The 20,901-nt window shown below is 39.0% G+C and overlaps 1 protein-coding gene across 3 annotated transcripts in view; it reads right to left on the bottom strand.

The window, feature by feature from the left end:
• Positions 1–17,471, bottom strand: part of srrm3 (serine/arginine repetitive matrix 3) — a 115,735-nt gene extending 98,264 nt beyond the window's left edge. Inside the window, exons 1-2 of one of the 3 annotated variants that reach the window (XM_085173652.1) lie at positions 17,241–17,471; positions 15,404–15,513 (exon numbers count right to left, since the gene is read on the bottom strand). The gene's annotated coding sequence lies outside the window, so the exon portion shown is untranslated. Of the gene's footprint in view, positions 1–15,398; positions 15,514–17,240 lie in introns of all 3 variants that reach the window. The other 2 variants (XM_085173651.1, XM_085173653.1) reach the window with 2 other exon arrangements.
• Positions 17,472–20,901: the final 3,430 nt, after the last annotated feature.

Below are 20,901 nucleotides of genomic sequence, written 5' to 3'. Positions count from 1 at the left end.
TGAACACTTCATAGACACCTCACCTTCATTACTGGAACTTCAACATTATGCACTACATACTGTACATTAATGCCACTGTTTTGCACAATATTCAACTGCAAACCTCTGTATATTTTATATATTTTATTTTATTGTTTACTCTATTTAATTTGTAAAATATGTATACACACACACACGTAGAAAAACATATTTAGTATACACATCCAGTAATGCACATACTATTATATATTGTACATATATTTATTAGTCTCAGATTTAGCCATTCTTATATTTTGCTTGTTTTACGTTAATTTATTTTTGCACAACTCTGTTGCTTGTGAAGCTCGCACACAAGAATTTCACTCACATGTACTGTAACAGTGTACCTGCACATGTGATGTGACAATAAAAGTGATTTGATTTGTGTTTGTTGTATCATATTGCTGTAATTGTTTATATGCTTTATATATTCTGAGATAAGTTGAGCTATAGTGTTACATCATATTCTATAAGGATGTTATGTGTTTGTATACTTTCTGCCCAGTTTGTCCCATTTAGCAGAAGTCAGCCTGTTTAAGGCTCTGATATCTATTCTGTATGACATAAGGAGTTATGACATGGTATGATTTTCTCACCCAATAAAGGAATATTTAATATATCAGTCTACTCTTAATTTTATCAGAAACAGTTATCATAGCTCGTACATTTTCTTAATACACACATTTGTAAGCACTGAGCTAAATTTAGTAATGCCAACATATTAAAAGAATAATATTTGTCCCTTATATATAATACATCTACATATACACTGTCAAAGATACTTTTCTTTGAGTGACGATTTAAGATGATATATATAAAATCAAATATAAATAACTGGAACTTGAATCTTTACTGAAGATTTGACACAGTTCAAGCTCACTGCTGTAATAAATCATAATTAACATAATAATAACTTTAATATTGGCCATATTATATTTACATTACCAAAGTGATATGACTTTAGTCTCATGAACAACATTAGCTAATTGTTATTTACTAGCTAATCTTAAAATGACTGTTCAGTACAGAAATGAAGCCCAACAATCATGTTTTTACAGTCACGTGGTCTCAGCCTCAGATACTCAACAAATCAATCAGAGCTCATGTAAAAACAAACAAACAAATGAACAAAATATTTTCTCCTTCATTTCTGTCAAACAATGCTGTATGAAACTTTTCCAGCGGATAGTATCATGGTTGCTAGGCAACCTGGGCAGCACGACGGAGGCTAGACCGTCCCATTTCACAAGCCTACAAGCCTCGCACTTCCGGCCTTAGCGGTCTTTGAGTATGTGGCCCTTGTGAACCATTAAGGCTGCGTACTTTAAGGCTGCACACCCTGAATTGGGATACAGCCTACATGCAATACCTTCTGGTATGCGCCTAGTTGGTCAGGGGTTCATCCTACAGGAAGATAATGACCCAAAACATAAGTCCAAGCTATTCCAGAACTACCTCAGGAAAAAAGAAGAAGATGGTAAGCTTGAAAACATGGAGTGGCAGCACAGTCTCCAGACTTAAACCCCATTGACCTGGTTTGGGATGAACTGGACAGAAGAGTGAAAGCAAAGCAACCTACAAGTGACGCACATTTATCGGAACTTCTGCGACAGGTATGGGGAAAACTTTCTGAAGAATATTTGATTTCTATTGTAGGAAGACTGCCACGAGTGTGTTCAACTCTTATATCTACCAAAGGTGGCTACTTTGATGACTCAAAAGTTTAGAATACATTTTGGTCTACAAATTGACTCCATGATTTCTTTTTCAATTCCAATTGCTTATTTGTACAATGCTTTCATTTCAGAGTGCAACAAGGAATTAAACTCCAATAATAAAATGGAAAAATTTGTGCGCTCTTAAACTTTTGACGAGTAGTGTATGTGTATATGTATGTGTATATATATATATATATATATATATATATATATATATATATATATATATGACTTGTCCTGGAAAGACTCCGCCCCTACCTGATTATGAACCTGATCACACCTGGGAGGTCCCAGAGGCCAATAAGAGGGCCTGGCAGACCACAGAGAAGGAGGCTTGAGGGGAGGCTTGAGAGACAGGCTACAGTGGCGGAGTGAATGGTGTCAGGCGGCGGCGCCTGCGAGCCCGGAGGGATGGTAAAGGTTGGCGTGGGCGGTGAACGAGGAGACGACGCCAGCGAGCAGGGATTGGAGAGAGCGCTCCGGCTGCTGGAGTAACTGGAGGCCAGATCACGCTTTTGCAGGGAAGTAGAGGCAGCGAGACAGTGCTCTACCTTCCGCGGCGAGACGGGCCGGTGCCGATTGGCGTGCTACAAGGAAGCGGCGGGCAGAGTTAAGAGCTCTGCCCACCCGGGCGCGCCGGAGCAGAGAACACGGACAGGAAGGCGAGGACGCCGTCGGGTTTCCCCCTTGCACACTGCTTGCCTGGATTTTTAATTTTTAATGACTTTTATACCGTGACGGACGCCACTGGGCTTTTAGTGTTGTGTTTTATTAATGTTTATTGTGTTGTTCCCTGGCCAGGGTTGTTTTAATTCATTTTACATTTTTAACTGTTTAAATATAATAAATTATATTTTAATTATACAGTCTTTAATTCAGTGCATTCCCTTGGCTGCTCCACTGCTCCGTCCGTTTTTGAGGAGGGTTTCCCTCCTTTAGTAACACTTGTGCAAAAATTACCTTCACCTCAGTTACATATATAAAAGATGTAAATAAAAAGAATGTGCAAATTGCTAAATATCAGAAACCCATATTAGTCATAACAGAACTTAGTAAATAAATCAAATTATTATTTCATAGACAATATCAGCTCATTTTCAATTTGATCTCACCAACAGGTCTCAAAAGGCTGGTGTACCAAAAATAAGCTGGAGGAATACTTCAGGTTAATTGCCAGGTTAGTAACATGACTGGGTATAAAAAGAGAGGTAGAGTTTCTCAGAGGTAAAACTGGGCAGAGGTTTAATAACTTAAAAAGAAAACTGTTTAAAAACAGTAAATAGAACGATTTCGGAAAAAGTTCTCAATGTAAAATTGTGAACACATTGAATATTTCATCACACACAATATCACACATTAGGGCTGTGTGATATGACCAAAATCTCATATCCCAACATAGGACATCTATCGTCCCGATAACGATATAAATCACAAAAATTTAACATTTTCTGTAAATTCTGTGAATCTCGGGCAGCTCGACTTGCGTGAAGTGTTTCCAGCTGGACGTCATGTACCTGGAGTCGAGTGTTTTATGCATGTAACTATACATTTTTAGACAAAAGTTGTAAAGGCCGCCGTTTTCTTTGGATTTATTATATGGCGTGCTGCGGGGAAAAGCCTGTTTTTAGACTCTGTTTGAGTCTAAGGTTTATTTTTTAGCACCTGCCGGCTCTTTATTGCTTCTCATCCGTAAATACTCTACATACTTTTTGATGATTTTTGATGTGATTCTGTTTATTTTGAAATGTCTCAACAGGATCTTGAGCTTTATTGTGAAAGGTTTATGTGGAAAATAAATAAGCGGACAAGCGATGGTTTTACCGTCATTGTTGCTAACAACAACGCATAAAAACAGGCGCTTGTCCGTCCGTAGTGTGGTTATATTAAATATAAGAGAAAGAGAGAACTTTAAGAAATTAATATAGCCATTACAGCCACCATCAAAACGATGAAAAAATATTGCCATAAACATCTTGATGCATGCTCAATCATCCAGGTAAGTAAATCTCCAAAGGTTGATTCTGTTCATCTGGACGTAGCGTTTTGTGGGAGAAACGTTTTGACCAAGTATGTTTGCTTTTGGAACTGTGTCTTCATTCCACCTACTTCACATACAAAGGTCAGTTCTTCAGGCAGAAACATGGGTGTGCCATGGGCTCCCCAGTTTCACCCATCGTGGCCAATTTGTACATGGAAGAAGTGGAAAAGAGGGCTTTGCTATCCTACCCTGGAACACCACCAAGCCATTGGTTCAGATATGTGGATGACACCTGGGTGAAAATCAAATCTCAGGACGTACCACATTTCACGGATCACATTAACTCGGTGGACCAACACAACAAATTCACCAGGGAGGATATGAAAAGTGGCAGGTTAGCCTTCTTAGGCCTTCATCTCACACAAACACACACACAAACACAGTCAAGGGGGCCATTTACATGAAAAGGGAAAGACCATCTCTGAATCGAGGAGGGGGCCTAAGGGTACATCTTTCGCCATCTTACAATGCAGCAGTTCCCCAACTCTCTGCATCTTAATTATGCAAATTCTCATGACCATTGATCAACAACCACTGATCAATGGCCATGAGAATTTGCATAATTAAGATTAAGGAACAGACCTCCCGAAACGTTTCTCCCACAAAACGCTACGTCCAGATGAACAGAATCAACCTTTGGAGACTGCCATAAACAGTTTATTTTGCGACACCACAAAATAAACGATAGCTTAAAATGAAACGATAGATGTTTTTATATCGTCATCCGATATATATCGTTATGTTGAACAGCCCTATCACACATCACACAATGTTTAATATCATGAAAACATTCTGACAATTTGGAGTTGTCTCTGCACGTAAGGGGCAAGCCCCAAAATCAATTCAAAGACGTAACCACGTGTGAACATGATCCAGAAATGCCATCATTCTAGTTCATTTAAAATAGACTGAGGAAATAAGCAAAATTGTTTGGGGGTCAGATGAATTCAAATTTGAAAATCTCTTTGGAAACCGTGAACACTGCATCCTCTGGACTAACGAGGATAGGGCTTGTTCTTATTGAGCTTTCAAAAGCCTGTAATTCTGATTGCATAGTGATATATCAGTGCTTATGAAAATGCAAGGTTTCACATCTAGAAAACCACCACAAGAGCTGAATTGTGTACACAGGTTTTAGAGCAACATATGCTCCGATCCAGATAATGCCTTTTCATGAATACAATGAATACAATACTGAAATACAATCTGCAGCAATTACAACAACATGACTCCATAGAAGAAGACGCCAGGTGCTGAACTATTACCTATTGGCAACTCTGCGCATTGCTTCTGTCATGCATAAAGACAAATATATATATGTGAATGAATGCATTCTGTTTACAGTTTATACAGCTTCCCAACTTTTGGGGGGCTTTAAAGGATTGTAAATTTTGTTTGTTGATCATTCTTATATATATACACACATACAGTCAGAGGGCCCGGTGGCGCCAGTGTCCGGCAGCCTCGCCTCTGTCAGTGCGCCCCAGGGTGGCTGTGGCTACAATGTAGCTTGCCATCACCAGTGCGTGAATGTGTGTGTGAATGGGTGGATGACTGGTTGTGTAAAGCGCTTTGGGGTCCTTAGAGACTAGAAAAGCGCTATACAAATACAGGCCATTTACCATTTACCATTTACATATCTCCCTAAGTGTTGAACATTAACAAATAAAACAACTGTAAAGATGGAGACACATGTTGTGACAAACTGCATAGAAAGAGTCTGTATGTTTACTGATATTTGTTAAACTTCTCTAAAAGCTGTATTTTACATTACCTCCCACTTAAAAAAACTGTTACTGCTTATGCCTGCTGCTCTTCTGTAGCACTAGCTAGATACTGAAACACCGACAGCAATTTTACATCTTCACCATGAATGCATCGCAAGGATGAGAAGAAAAAAGGATGCGCTGAGGGTCTAAGTGTAAGGATGCACTTATTTTCTTATTTCTGAGCCTCTCAATGCCATCACAAAATATGAACTCATTCGGCACTAAGCATTAATTTGTCTATCAAATTTTATTATTGAGTAACTGAACGTGCTCAAACATGGTTTACCACTTTAACCCCTGTGTGTAGATAAAAAAATAAATAAATAGTGACCAGGTTTCATTAAGTAACCTGTAATCCGAGTTATGAAAGCAATCAAAAAGAAAAGCTGCTGGGAAGTAGCTCTGAATAATACACACACTCCCATGCAGACCTTTCTGTTAAACAGGCTATTTATTATTTACAAGAGCCATTTGCTTGTTAGTCTGACTACAGATGATCATTCAGTCTCACACACACACAACTATGTATTTTCCACTGCATGCATATACGCACACACATTTTTTTAAAAAATTATTAGTCCTTTATTTAGCCAGGTAAAAAAAATCTCATTGAGATTAAAAATCTCATTTCCAAGAGAGACCTGGCATCATGGCAACAAAAGTCAAAATACATGTACCACATAAGTACATAACATTTAAAACAAATACAATATCCCATACAAACATGTGAAAACTATACAATAACAGATCAATTGAGAGCGACATTAAAAACAATCACACTGAGTAAAAGAGTTATTCTCTCGTTCCTTTAAGATGGACTTAAACTCCCCCAAGGTAACCAATTCTGATCATTTCAGTTCTGCAGGAAGCAGGGGGAGCATATTTAAAAGCCTTTTCCACTAATTCTGTTCTGATTTTTGGGACAATCATTTGTATGATATTGTGAGAATGTATTGGTTGTGGTTTTTACACATATAAACACATAAATAAGAGGGAACCAGCCCAAGGAGAGATTTATAGATAAAGACCAACCAATGGGAAAGTCTGCATATATACAAAGATGGACATTTACCAGCAGCATACAAAGAACAATGATGTACATGATTTCCATAGCTAGTAATAAAACGTAAAGCACAATGGTAGACAGTATCCAACCTCTTTAGGTAGTGGGCAGGTGCGGGTGCAGGTGCAAGTGTTTTCTCACTTGGAGAGAGAAACAGGATTGATTTCTAAAAAAAAGTAACTTAGTTTTAGTCTTACCTTAGACACATACACACAGTTTCACATAATCAAAGAGTGATTCACCCCTCCCCAATTACAGCTATATAGACGAGTATTCTTATGAGCTGCAGTGAATATGCAATGAACACACACCACTATGACCAGAACACAAAGTAAGCAATCCAGCTCTAAACTGAGCTCGGGCTCATTTTACACTGAGGTCAATCTACTATTCACTTCTAACAGTGTACACCAGCTATAAGCCGAGGATAAAGGAAACACGTTTTTTTTTAGGTGTGACCTGCTCTAAATAGCGAAAGCAGCACGGTGACTGCAGCAAGCATCGTCAATATGAATTCCCAGTATGCTCTGAACGAAAAGATAGGAAAGGTCAGAGCCTGCATTCATCTTTTCAGTACAGTTTTTGCTTGCAGCATCACCTTTTCCTGCTTTTATTCCTCCATGTCCTTGGCCTTTTTCTTGTCTCTCTGGGGTAAATAAATGGAAGTCTGCCACCCTGTGCAGCTCAGCGCTGATGACATTTTGTCATCCGCTGCGGTCTGCTGCTTTCACTCACAGTAAACCACTGTCACTCATTGCACACGCTCATAATGCTGTTTCTCCAGAGCAATTAAACTCGTGTTTATTAAAAAGGCCTGTACATGATGCAAATAATTATTACCAGGATACAATATTATGTAAATAAACTATATGAACCGCAAGCTGGGTCTAGTGGGGGGTTTATTAGTTTACCCTTGTAAATACTGATTTTTAATGGGTGAGACACGGAGGTTAGCAATTTGCCAAACGAGCCATTATTGAGGCTCTGTCTCATTTCCTCAAGTGATGGCTTCTCCCTGAGTCATCATCTTATCTTTGCCCGATCCTCTCCACCGATTTACCCACTCAGGATTATGACAGCACTGGATGGGCTGCTGAGAGGATAATTTCTCCCACTCGCACTTATGTGTTATCTACATTATCTATCACAGAGGTTGGGTTTAGTGAGCCTGCTGAGGAACACTAAGAAATACAAACAATTACATGCTGTCACTGCATGGGCTGTGTGCAGTAAAACATCATCATCATTTACAGTGTGTGTTTTGAATTGGGTGACATGTAGCAGAGCTAAATAGCTGAGGTGTAGATTTGGTGTGCTAGTTTACATGTTCAAAGTTCAGTCAATATTTTTCACGCATCGGAGGATAACTAGGAAATCTTTCTTTGTCATCTACACTATGCATACACTGTGCAAGAAATAGTGAGTTTGTAAAATAGTAATAGTAAAAAAAATCATAATAAAAAGAATCTGAAATGAATCTGATCTACAATAATAAAATAATAGACAGATAGAGTGTACTTTTCTTTGTATGTGTAGTTTGTGTTTAGTGAAGACAATAAGAAGGTTTAGTGTGTGTGTGTGTGTGTGTGTGTGTGTAGGTGTGCGTGTGTGTGTGTGTGTGTGTGTGTGTGTGTGTGTGTGTGTGTGTGTGTGTGTGTGTGTGTGTGATCTGGAGTCAGCATGGCAGATGGTTTTGTGTGGAGGGTGTGCTGGGAGAGCAGCAGCTGCTCTCACTGCGCCTCTTTCCATTCTTCTCACCATCACCCCCACCCACACACACAAACACACACATAAACACATACAGTGCTCCTGAAAAATACACCAGGATCACCTGACGGAACTAGACACTGATCCCCTCCATTATTCATCGGCTGACTGAGTGCAGCTACATGACCACCCTAATATGCTGTAAATTCCTAACACAGTGCTCCCCTGGCTTTACTCGCTTTCTAACTGAGTTCTGGTTTTGCACTCGCCTCTGCAACACAGTTCTAGTTTGTCATACAAAGAGCGCCATGTGGACAATGACATCATTCTCAAATTACAAAAGGAATAAAGGGCTCAGCGACGAGCAGAGCGAGTGCAGAAATAAAAATGAAGCATTTTTAACTACTCTCCCATCCCAGTGCCCATCTTTTGTGTCAGGCTCTCCCCCCTCACTTCTCTCCCCTTCACCTCTCCTCTGAGAAGGAACTTCAAAGCAGCTCTGAAGTCAGTGGGATAGAGGAAGGGGATCCCTAGGGGACACACACACACACACACACAGAGTTCACACACAGAGAGCCCAAAGATGGCTAACAAGCAGTCACATAGTGCCCTTTGAACAGTAAGCGTGTGACAGCCTCAAACGGGCCCGAATCGAAAAGAGTGTGGCAATTTTTCACGACCGTATTGACTTCAATAATCCAGTTTCATGTGCCTGTTTTATCACATCTCTCTGTGTCTCTCACACAAATGCTGACATGTACATGCCAGCTCTCAAAATCTGGTGCAAAAGAATGCACTGATTCTTATGGATAATAATCCTGCTAATTTCTAAATTTATTAGTAATACTTCAGATGGAAACTAATAAATAAAGCATTCTCTTATTCAGCAGTTATCACTCTGCAAGGGACCAAGTTCATTAGAAATACACCCCCACCCCCCTCTCAATTTTTACAGAAAAAAAGAAGCCTGGGTTGAATTATTCAGATTCAGATTTTACTCCTTGATCTAAATTTTATCCAGTGTTTTTTTGCTTCTTGATGAAGATGAATCTCTAAGTTCTCTTTGATCAGGAAGATGAAGCAGGCGTTCTCTTGATCTTCCAAGTTACCTAAATGCTTTTCACAGTGGGAGGCTGACCTCAAACCTAGAGTTACATTGCAGACATACTGATTTTGAATCCAAACCACTGTAAGGAAAACTTAATCACTTCTCAATATCAAGTGTGATTTCAAGAGAACAATACAAGAGAAAGAACTGCAAACTGATGCCGTAAGCCTAACCTCGGCATCTTCAGCAATACACAAGAGATTCCCATTCTGATTTTGTTGTCAGTGTGAGTCACACTCTATATCTGCACAAGCCTTCTCCAATATTTTGTTGTGGATGCAGTGCGAGCTACCTTAGAGGAAGCAGAATGGAACAAAAATAATACAATCTCCCATAGAGAGTAGCATTGGAAATATACAAAACAAACTGCACATGATCGTACATGGGCTCTGCTGCAACATTGTAAAGAGAAAGAGATAAAATATCAAACTCCTGGAAGAATCAGTCACACAGACAGGGAGATAATGTATCTGTTTGGGTGTGTGTGTACTCAGAGGGGGGGGATTAAAAATGGATGTGCTTTTAATGTGGGAAGAGCGGCATGCTATTTTGTCAACCTGAGCGCCGTGGCATAGGCCCTGCTGCGAGGCCAGAGGGCGGGAGAGGGGATTTGCTTACGGGGGAGAATTAATCTCAGGTAACCTTAACAGAAGTGAGGAAGGCGTTGCATTCTGCTTACCAGTGGGCTACTGCAGGCTTTCATGATGGCAACAACACACCGCATCAAGTCGATGATAGCCTTTCAAGGACTGCAGCCAGAGTAGTGTATACTGGCTATCATATCAGATTCTTCTTCAAACACAAGAAGAAGTCAAATGTATAATTTATTTTTCATACAAACTGTTTTGTCTGTATCAACCTGTAAGATTGTGAGTTGCCTGAAAACCCACGCTATCGACTTACCCCATTTCACGCAGGCACCTATCTACCTGGTGACACCTATCATACTGTAGCCAATACTTGCGCCCTGTGTGGGTATAAACACTATGGAGCTGTGGTAACGTCACTTTTTGGGTATAACAAGACTGATACAATGAGTACAATGGACCAATTTAGGATGTAATGTGAAACTTTGGGTTCAGAGGTTTGGGAATCCTTGTGTGTGTGTGTCTGTGCTCCACACCTTTACACAAACAAACAGCAGTCAGTTAAGGGGAGCCACTGATAGCAAATGTAAAGTGGACTGGATTAATCACTATGGAGCACAGTTGGACAGACAGGCTGATGGACACACATATAGAGTTTCTGTAATCATTAGACAAATAAAAGGTATCAGCTTTTCAAGCCTGTCTTCAAACATTATCCATGCGGCCACGTGAGCATTGTTGCTTGATGTAAGGTTTCCGCTTGTGTATGCTGGTCACCGTATGAAACCTCCCCTCTTTGCAAGTAGTAATTTACCAACTAGCCTCGTTCTGAGTAAAAGTGGTAAATGGACTGGTTCTTATATAGCGCTTTTCTACTCATCTGAGCACTCAAAGCGCTTTACACAACTTGTGCATTCACCCATTCAGACCCATTCGCACAAGCACATTTTTCTAAGTGCTTTATAGCTAACATTCAGACACATTCATACTCCGATGAATGCATTGGTATGAATATCTTAGTAGTATCTAGTATCTCGCCCAAGGATATTTGACATGCAGACTAGGGGAAGCCAGGAATCGAACCACCAACCTTCCGATCAGTAGATGACCTGCTCTACCAGGTTTTCTGAGACGTCTGTTACCCACTAGCTCCATAGCTAGCCGGGGGCAAGGCTAACTAGAGCCCATGAGAAGACCGGACTCCCGGCAAACCGTTTTCAAACCCACCGCCGTCTTTCGCTACTCAGGTTAAACATATATAAGTCACTTAGATAACTTAAAAATGTTATTGTTTGGCTTTTTTTAGTATTTTATTTGTGCCTGAGTAAATTAGTTTGGCTGAGATTAAAGTTATAGCTTTTACACAGCTGAATAAACGTCAAGCAGACAACTGATTATCAGAAGTGTGAGATGCTCGAGAATATACTCCGGTGTCCCGTTATATTTTAGATAGCAAGGAGTTTATTAAACTTCACCGAAACAATCTGCAAATTTCATTAAAATTTAATAAATTATCATCTTGTCTTTATTTTTAGTTAGCACATACCTTAAACACTTAAAGCTGTAAGCTAATGATAATTATAGATAGATATAGATGCATGCTGGTGCAATAAGCTGTACGTTTTACGTCCAATGGATGCATGATCTGATTAGTCGATTAATCGCAAAAATAAACGGTGACTAGTCGACTGTCAAAATAATCGTTTGTGGCAGCCCTACTATTATCCTTCCCTTGCACCTCAGCAACTAAACACTGTCTGGGGAAACATAAAGTGGGACCATACTTTGGAAAATATCCACTAACTGAAAGTGCTGAAGCCCCATATTAAGTACTGAATTTAAAAAAAAAAACTTAGGGAATGTCGCTTTTATCTCCCAAAGGAAGCACATTAAAGTGCTGCTCTACTTTAATTAAGTAATCAGAATAAAATTAAACCATTCCAAATTCACATGCAGATTTTCTGTGTGGCAAAAACTTCTTCCTTCCAGTTTTACATCTCAAATTATGCGGCGTTTACTTCAAGCCATGGCTGTCTGGTACTTTTGTTAGATTTGTGCATTGTCTTAGTTACTCTAAAGAGGGATAATAGCAGGGATTCAATTTGTTACCAGCACTTTATTTGCTTTGTTCACACATCTGTTGCATCTTTACAGCTTGTCATTATGAACACACTAACTAAGGGGAAAATGGAAAGCTCCAGAATAGTGAGAAGGGTCAACACACAGTGAATGAAGATAGTGATGGAATGAAAACCAATGCGGTGTCATGTAATTACACCATTTAAGCCTCTTCTGAGTAATGAGCTGCCTATGATATCTTTGTGATAAGTGGTGATATGGTGGGTGGGTCTAATTTTTCCACCATTTGATCTCCCGCTCATTTCATCACAACTTTACAGATTATGTAAGCTAGCTTCACATGCTCAGAAGAAAACAGAAGTTTTTTTAAAGAGGTGTCTTAGCATTCACCATGCCCACATAGTGAGGCAGTGAAAGTGAACTCTTTAGCTACAAATAAGTGGATCCAGATTTAAGACAGTAACTAAGACTGACAAGGCTTTTAAATAAAACATTAAGCGTTACCACCTGCAGTCACACCGCCAGGCCCTTATCAGCCAACTGAAGTAGGATAAGCAGATTCAAGGTGAATCGGAGAGTGATGTATCGGGCTGATTTTTCCTGCTTCTTCTGACTAAAAATTATTTGGCATGCCTCCAGTTGTGCTTTAAGTTTCTTTATAAATATCATCAGATGACTGCGTGAGACAAAGTCTGGTTGTTTTGCTTCAATGCTACTTACCCTACCCTGTTTCTACTCTCAGAGTTTTGGCTCTTCGGGAGATTGATTGATTGATTGATTGGTAATTAATTTCAAACATGTAAACAATATACAGGTACATTTAGAAAAGAAAATAAGAGAGAGAAAAAAAATACTACACAAAAAAATGAATACATTTCAATATAGCTGCCGTTCTGATTAATTTGCATGTTGAAAGGGAGTGGAAAGAAGTAAACACTTATTTAATCCCACCCCTTTGCCATAAATTATCAGTTAATATTTAGTCAGCTTCCTTACTGATATAATTTGTAATAAAATATAGTGAACAGATTTCTGATATACTATATACTATAATATAACATCATGAATTATTATTATTATTATTATTTTTTTTTTTTTTTAAATAGAGACATTCACTTAATTTCAATATTTCCCTTTTCTTTATAGTTCAAGAAGATCATATTTTTATAACTCTTTTTGAACTGTTTTATGCTTGGACATTGCTTTAATTCCATATTCAGACTGTTCCACAGTTTCACTCCATGAACAGAAACACAAAAGCTTTTTCATGTAGTACGGACCTTCCCTGTTTTGAAGTTACAAAAAACCCTTAAATTATAGCTTCCTTCTTTCAAAAAAAAAAACCATACTCTGAATATTACCTGGCAATTCTTTATTTTTTTGCTTTGAATAGAATTTGTGCTGTTTGGAATTTCACTAGATCGTCAATTTTCAATATTTCAGACTGCAAAAATAGTGAGTTTGTATGTTCCCTATAACCTGCGTTGTGGATGATTCGAATTGCTTTTTTTTTTTGAAGAGTAAAAAGTGAATGTAATGTGGTTTTATAGTTATTGCCCCAGACCTCTGCACAATAGCTTAAGTATGGTGAAACCAGTGAACAGTAGAGAATATGAAGTGATGTTCTGTCTAATACCTGTTTTGCCTTGTTTAGTACTGCAATGCTTTGTGATACTTTGGAATGAATATATTTTACGTGAGCTCTCCAGTTAAGTTTTTCATCTCTTATTACCCCCAGAAATTTATTTTCACTGACTCTTTCAATATCAACACCAATCAATTATTTGAATCTCTGCATTTGTATTTAAACTACTATTTCCAAATAACATAAGTTTAGATTTATTCAAATTTAATGATAATTTGTTTTTATCAAGCCAGAACTTCACTTTACTTATTTCATTAGTCATATCCTCCAATAAATTCTGCAGATCATCACCAGAGCAAAAGAGAACCATTTTTAATACTTTGGACACTTTACAGATGTCGTTAATATACAAGTTGAAGAATTTTGGACCCAAAACTGACCCTTGGGGTACACCACAAGCAATGTCCATACATAAGGAGCAACCACCATTTAATTTCACAAACTGCTTCCTGTCACTTAAATAACTCCGGACCCAATCTAAAACTACCCCTCTGACACCATAACGTTCCAGTTCTTATTAATATATCATGATCTATTGTGTCAAATGTCTTTGTCAAGTCTATGAATAACCCAGCCACATATTGCTTTTTGTCTATGGAATTTGTGATGTATTCTATTGAATCTAATAGTGCCAATGATGTTGATCTGCTTGATCTGAATCCGTACTGACTCTTGGTGAGTAGTTTATGCTTATCTATAAATTTTTCCAGTCGGTTTTTAAACAGTTTTTCAAGAATTTTTGAGAATTGAGGTAGTAAAGACACAGGCCTGTAGTTTGTGAAATAGTGTTTGTTGCCAGATTCGTACAGAGGTATAACTTTTGCTATTTTCATTCTATCTGGAAATTGACCAGTTTGAAATGATAAATTACAGATGTATGTAAACGGTTTTATAATAGCCTCAATGACTCTTTTAACCACTATCATATCAATATCATTACAATCCAAAGATTTCTGATTTTTACATTTTTTGACAATTTCAAAAACTTCATTTTCATCAACAGCTGTGAGAAACATAGAATATGGATTTCTGTCAATCAGTGTATCTGATTTTTCCTGTGCTTTCCCAGGATCAGTGATTGTTCTTGCTAAATTTGGTCCAGCAGTTACAAAGAATTCATTGAGACTATTTGCCACAACATCCATATTGTATTCTTCATGGTCATTACAAATGAAATACTTGGGATAGTTCTTTTTTCCAGTCCCACGTTTTATAACACTGTTCAGTATTTCCCATAATCTTTTAATATTATTTCTGTTTGCTTCATATAGTATTCATTTTTACTCAATCTAAGTATATTAGGAGAGCAGAAAGAGGAGGAGGAATCAGGACAGCAGCAGGCATGTGTGTGTGTGTCTCCATGAGAGGAGAGTGCAGGGAGGCATGAAGCGGCATTTGGCGATGAGGGACAGTGAGGAGAACCACTGAGATGCTGCAGAGTGGTTGTGGTGCTGGCGGAGAGAGGGTAGGTGGGGACGATGGCAGTGGGGTATCACTGCTCATCTAGGATCAATGTGAATGCAGAGCAAGCAGGAGACAGATGCTTTGTGGAGCCAGAGAGAGAGAGACGGCAGGGGAAGATAGAGTGGGAGTGAGTGACATTTCTCTCACACCACTATGACCATCCACATCCTAATACTAGCTAATCCCTCTATCAGCCTCTTACCTCACCTGGGCCTATCTCACCGATGGCAGCGCTGTGGCAAAATGGAAGCCTCCTTCTTTCAGAGATACAGTCAGTATTTTCGTTTGGCCAGGCCAGCAAGGCGCCGCTCCAAGCCCTATGTAACAGAGTATCAGGTCAGCACCGCCAATGTCCTGTCACTCACTCGACTCCTGCTGGCTTTTTCTTTTTGCCCGATCACAAAGAGAGCACTGATTACTGATTCATGGGGTTTTCATAAGGACTGAGGCAAACAGTGATTTGCTATGTGGGCACGGAGAGCAGAAGGATTTGTGAGTTTTGCCCAGGAGCTGCATATCGCAATGTAATTAAGCAGCAGTATGATGGATTGTAGGTTTTTGCCATTAGATCATATTCCTTAATTATTTAATTGTTTGGTTTAGCAAGCACAGAAAGATGTCTGTGACATTTTTCCAAAGCCCAAGGGGACATCTTCAGAGAGATGATTTTGTCTGACAAGCAGTTGTAAAATATAGAATTTACAACCATTTATAAGAGAAAAGCAACACGTCCACACATTTAAAGCTGGAACCACCAAGTCTTTGGCTCATTTCCAGTGTCACATTATAACATTTCAATTTCATGGATTAAAGAAGCAGGAGGGGGAAATTCCGCAACAGTCACCAGACTATCACAGAAGGGATTTCAGTGAGCATATATTATGCTGTATTCACTCTGTAATATTTAAACATATATCACTATTATGAAGAAGAAACGTTATGACATTTGCTCCATTACACAGGGGGATTTGACATCACCTGGAAAAGGTGATGTCAAATCATCATACATTAAAATGTATGATGATATTCACAATACCGACTTTTATATTATATAAATGCTTTAAAAACATGTTTTTAAAAAAAAAAAAAAAAAAAAAACCAAACACTAATCCCTATGGGATCTGCTTCAACTCTGATTCTTCTCTAGGTCTTTCCTACCACACAGTTCATTTTCACACATATAGCACAGCAATACACGTTAGTTTTACAGTGCTATAGATAGATAGATAGATAGATAGATAGATAGATAGATAGATAGATAGATAGATAGATAGATAGATAGATATCTTTCATAAAGTATTCACAATCACTGATAAGGTGTCCCATAGGAAAGCTTTAAGCACAGCAATACACGTTAGCTTTACAGTGCTATAGATAGATAGATAGATAGATAGATAGATAGATAGATAGATAGATAGATAGATAGATAGATAGATAGATATCTTTCATAAAGTATTCACAATCACTGATAAGGTGTCCCATAGGAAAGCTTTAAGTATCCACTAGTAAACTGTACACTCTTACACATATTTCCTTTAACCCAAATGCACATATGCAACCAGAGCTTGACAAATAAATTTGCTGCTGTGTCAGTCTTTGCTAATTCCGCAAATGAACAGCGGTACACCGGAGGCGGTTTAGCCACATAACACGCCACTCGGTTCACAAAACGGTAGCGGAGATATTAAATGTCCCACAGCCAGGACAGAGGGGAATAAAAGGGAAACAGCAGCTGGTCACAGGGTAGCAAGCGGGCGGAAATCGACGAGTTATAAAACAGCACCATCTGCAAAGCGAGAAGAGGCTGCCCATACGGTCACCCTTCAGCTTTATACCACTGAAGTGTCCCTCTTTGTGTCTAACAAACTCGCAATAGGACGAATATGTGCTGTGCAAACAGGACTGGAAGCTAACGTAAACACAGCCTTAATAAGGTCATGCAGTATTTATGAAGCAGGAAGGGAAGGGGAGCGCGTTTTTCTTCTGGGATGCCCGTTATTATCCACCAACTTGATCTTATTTGAGCTTCTTCGAAAACTCTTACCTTTTTTGTAGTCGCTTGCCTCGTTGCTGTCGGTGTTTCTGTCGAATATCGCTGGCTAATTTTCAGTATTTTCTGTATCTGGGACTCGGGTTGGCGCTGGTGCTGATGTTGAGCCGTATCTTCAGTCCCGCCCGTGTTAGCTAGCCCGCTGCCTCCACTCGGCTTTGTGGTGCTGAAGTGGACAGCGCACCAAGGAGCTCTGGGAACAAAACCCCTACACTGCGCTTGTCAGACCCTGCCTGCAGCACAGCGCCCTCTATGAATCCGGAGGAGCCACTGCAGCATGGAGCCAAGTACACTGAGTAAGCGAGAGAGACACATAGAGGCAGTGGCGGTCCTAGTCTGTTTGGCGCCCCGGGCGAACACTCCCTCTGGCGCCCCCCGCCCCCCCCCCCCCCCACACACACACACATACATATAAAACATATTAAGGATTGTACATTAACACAAAACTGTTGTCAGAACCATACTGAATTTTACCAGAGAAACATACACACACATATGAAGAGAGAGTATGTGTTGTATGCAAACGGCAAAAACAAACAGCCATCATAATTCGTCATACAATGAGAACAGGACAAATCAACAATTGACAATGACTAATTAATATTAAAATCTGTAACATAATGTATTGTTTGGAGTTTAGTCTGTTACACAGCAAATTCAAAAGTGTTAAATGTTTTGGTGTTAGTAGTCTTAGAGTTAATTTTACTCTAAGTAGAGTCACATTCTTTTAATGTAACTCTGAGGTGTAAAATAATAGTAGTTAAAATCGAGTGTTAAAAATGAGTGTTTCTATTTCAAATCTGGAGGTGTTACAATGGAAACATTAACTCTTGACCTCTTAACTCTGAACTCCTACAGGGGCTATGACACCAATAGAGTAAATTCACAGACTCCGCCCCCAGCACGGCTCCAATCGAAGCTGAAGTGAAGCCGTTTCAGAACATTTTGCTCTACATATTTGAGTTGTTTGCCATGCTTGGTAAGTCATGTTTTCAAAGATTGTTTCAATTATTGTTATTAGCTTTTACTTCTGTGGCTCTTTGGAGTTGAGACAAAGCTGTGTGAAAGGCATTAGCCATGTTGCTCGGTGATAGCATAATATTCTGTTTTAGCTAGCTGAAAGGTATTGTTTGCGGGCAAATACCACAGCCTTGAAAAAAAGCTTGCATGTGAATTTTCAGTCAAATTTCTTGGTCAAATACACTTAAAACAATGTCTAGAATGTGAAATGTTGATATAATGGTGCTACTTGAAGCCTGAAAACGATCTCCCATAAAAAACGAGCAAACAGCAGTAGCAGATGTCCCGAGTCCCGACTGAGTTCTACGTTAGCACTTAGATTCCTCCAGAGTTTTGTGCACACGGTTTAGGTAAAAATGAAAAAGGTTGAGGTTTTACATTTAGTTCAGTATTACCTGTTGTCTGTGTCCTTGTCTTTTGGGAAAATACTTTACACAAGTAATGGCTCAAAGGATTCCTTTTTTTTTTTTACTGTGCTGCAATTGATTTGTGCCATTAATTAGTGTCAGCTAATTTTGTTTTCAATCTCCACATAGGATATGCTTGTGAAGATGGAATATGGGGGAGAGCAGAAGTGCGTTGAAGTTCCACAAAGTGATGAATGAAGGACATGCATATTGTATTTTGTATTTATTGAAATAAGTGATGAGAATGCTGTTATTTGCATTTACCAGCTCACCTATGTCAGACCTTTTGATAAACGAAATTCTAATGAAAGTGAGAACATGTACACTGTTACATCTTTCAGAAAATGTTTTGAAATTGTGGTGCACAGTTCAGAATAAATGTTTTTCAAAAACCATTGCGTCTTTTTAGTAAATGTTTATTTCCAAAAGAAATTTCTAGAAGTTCAGAACAGTAAAATTCCCGTTTTTTAGAATTAATTAGAAGATAACTCTTACGTAGTTAAACTAAAATACTCTTTGAGAGTTAATATATAAACTCTTAACACCAAGTGTTAAATTATCAACTCCAGAGAGATTTGGTGTTTAACACTAAATCAGAGTTAACATACCAACTCTCCAAAAAGAGTTAAATTAACACTCTCTGGTGTGGACCCATATAGACACTTTAAAAGTGTTGAAATAAAATCTGACAGTGTTAATTTGGACATGCTGGATTTGCTGTGTATTGTTACTATTTTTACCATTTCTTTTTGGAGCAACTGTAATCCACATAATTTCCTTAGTAATAAAGTATTCTGATTCTGATTGTTTCAGGATGACCTGCCATTATCCAATGACACATCTGCTTACCTGTATCTTTTGCTCGTTTCTCCTCCTCTTCTTTTCTATTTTTTCTAAACTGAGCACCTGATGGCTTTGAACTTTTCTTGTCCATCTTCCATTGGTTTTAATTTTGCACTCCAGTATGAACACAAATCCCCCAACCCGAGGATTGCCACAACATAACCTAGTAGACCAACACCTTAGTTCACAGATTCACTTTGTCTAGGGTTTATTTCTGGGATTTCACACAACCCAGGATTCAAATCATGAATACATAATGGGCTTGGATTTACAGCATTATGAATGAAATGTGCTCTATTTGGAAGCAGCCGGCCCCCCTCCCCTTTTGACGGGTTGTGTGTGAGACTTTAAATCATCAAACTGTAAATTATAAAATTTTAATTTTTATTGATCCCTTCACCCCTGGTCCTAAAATGTATATTTATTTTCTTACTCTTCTTATATTTATTGTTTGTTTCCTTGCACTGCTGTAACTGGAGCCTCGTCGTCTCGTCTCTCTATATATATACTGGACTGTATAGCGGAGATGACAATAAAGTTTACTTTGACTTCAGCAGCGAGCAGGCGCACCGAGGGCTCTCGTGCTCACTTTTCGCGCATAGAATTTCGAAAAAACATTGGTGCAAATTATAAGTATGTATCATGATGTCTGGTGTTTTCGTGTTTGTTGTTTTGTTTTTATTTTTGTTTTATTTTGCGAGTTGGTTATTAGATGCTGCTCCAGCCAGCCAGAGAATTCCCCGCCGCCCCGACCTCTCCTCCCTGTGCCGCAAGCAGCAGGTGCACCTCGCAAACGAATTGCGCCCTTACTCCCAGCAAATGGGCAATAGAAAACTGTTCGGTGCCTATGCCATTCCCAATATGCGCTGGCTGATGTTGGGGCAGCATGAGTACGAGCATTTTTTTTTTTTGCCCGTGATGCCGCCCCCCACCACGATGCCACCCCGGGCAACCACCCGTGTCGCCCGTATCAAAAACCGCTACTGCATAGACGGATGATTTCACAGTATTTCTGCGTGAATGATTTAATACTAAGCCTTGTATGCCACAGCAGGCCAGTTCACTTTCTAATTTTGAAGTCATATCTCCCAAAAGAAAAACTTCACAGCAGACTCATCTGCTGCTTGACACATCACAGTGGGAAAGCTGTAATGGTGATGGAAGAATTCCCTTTGAATGTTTTAATTTCAAGGTCTTGATCTTCCTTAGGTAATTTGAATGGGGCACAATTTTCTCAATGTGACAAACCAAAAGGATAAAGAAAAGCTTAATACCAGTGCAGAAAATAAACTACAGGCCATGTTTCAATGTGCACAGTCTAGAAACTGTTACATGACATTAGTTGCAAGGGCTCTCCAATGACAATTTTATTGATATTAAAGCTA

The sequence above is a fragment of the Neolamprologus multifasciatus genome, chromosome 10 (genome assembly GCF_963576455.1).
Source record: "Neolamprologus multifasciatus chromosome 10, fNeoMul1.2, whole genome shotgun sequence".
Lineage (NCBI taxonomy): Eukaryota > Metazoa > Chordata > Actinopteri > Cichliformes > Cichlidae > Neolamprologus > Neolamprologus multifasciatus.
This window is presented reverse-complemented; position numbering and strand designations above follow the sequence as displayed.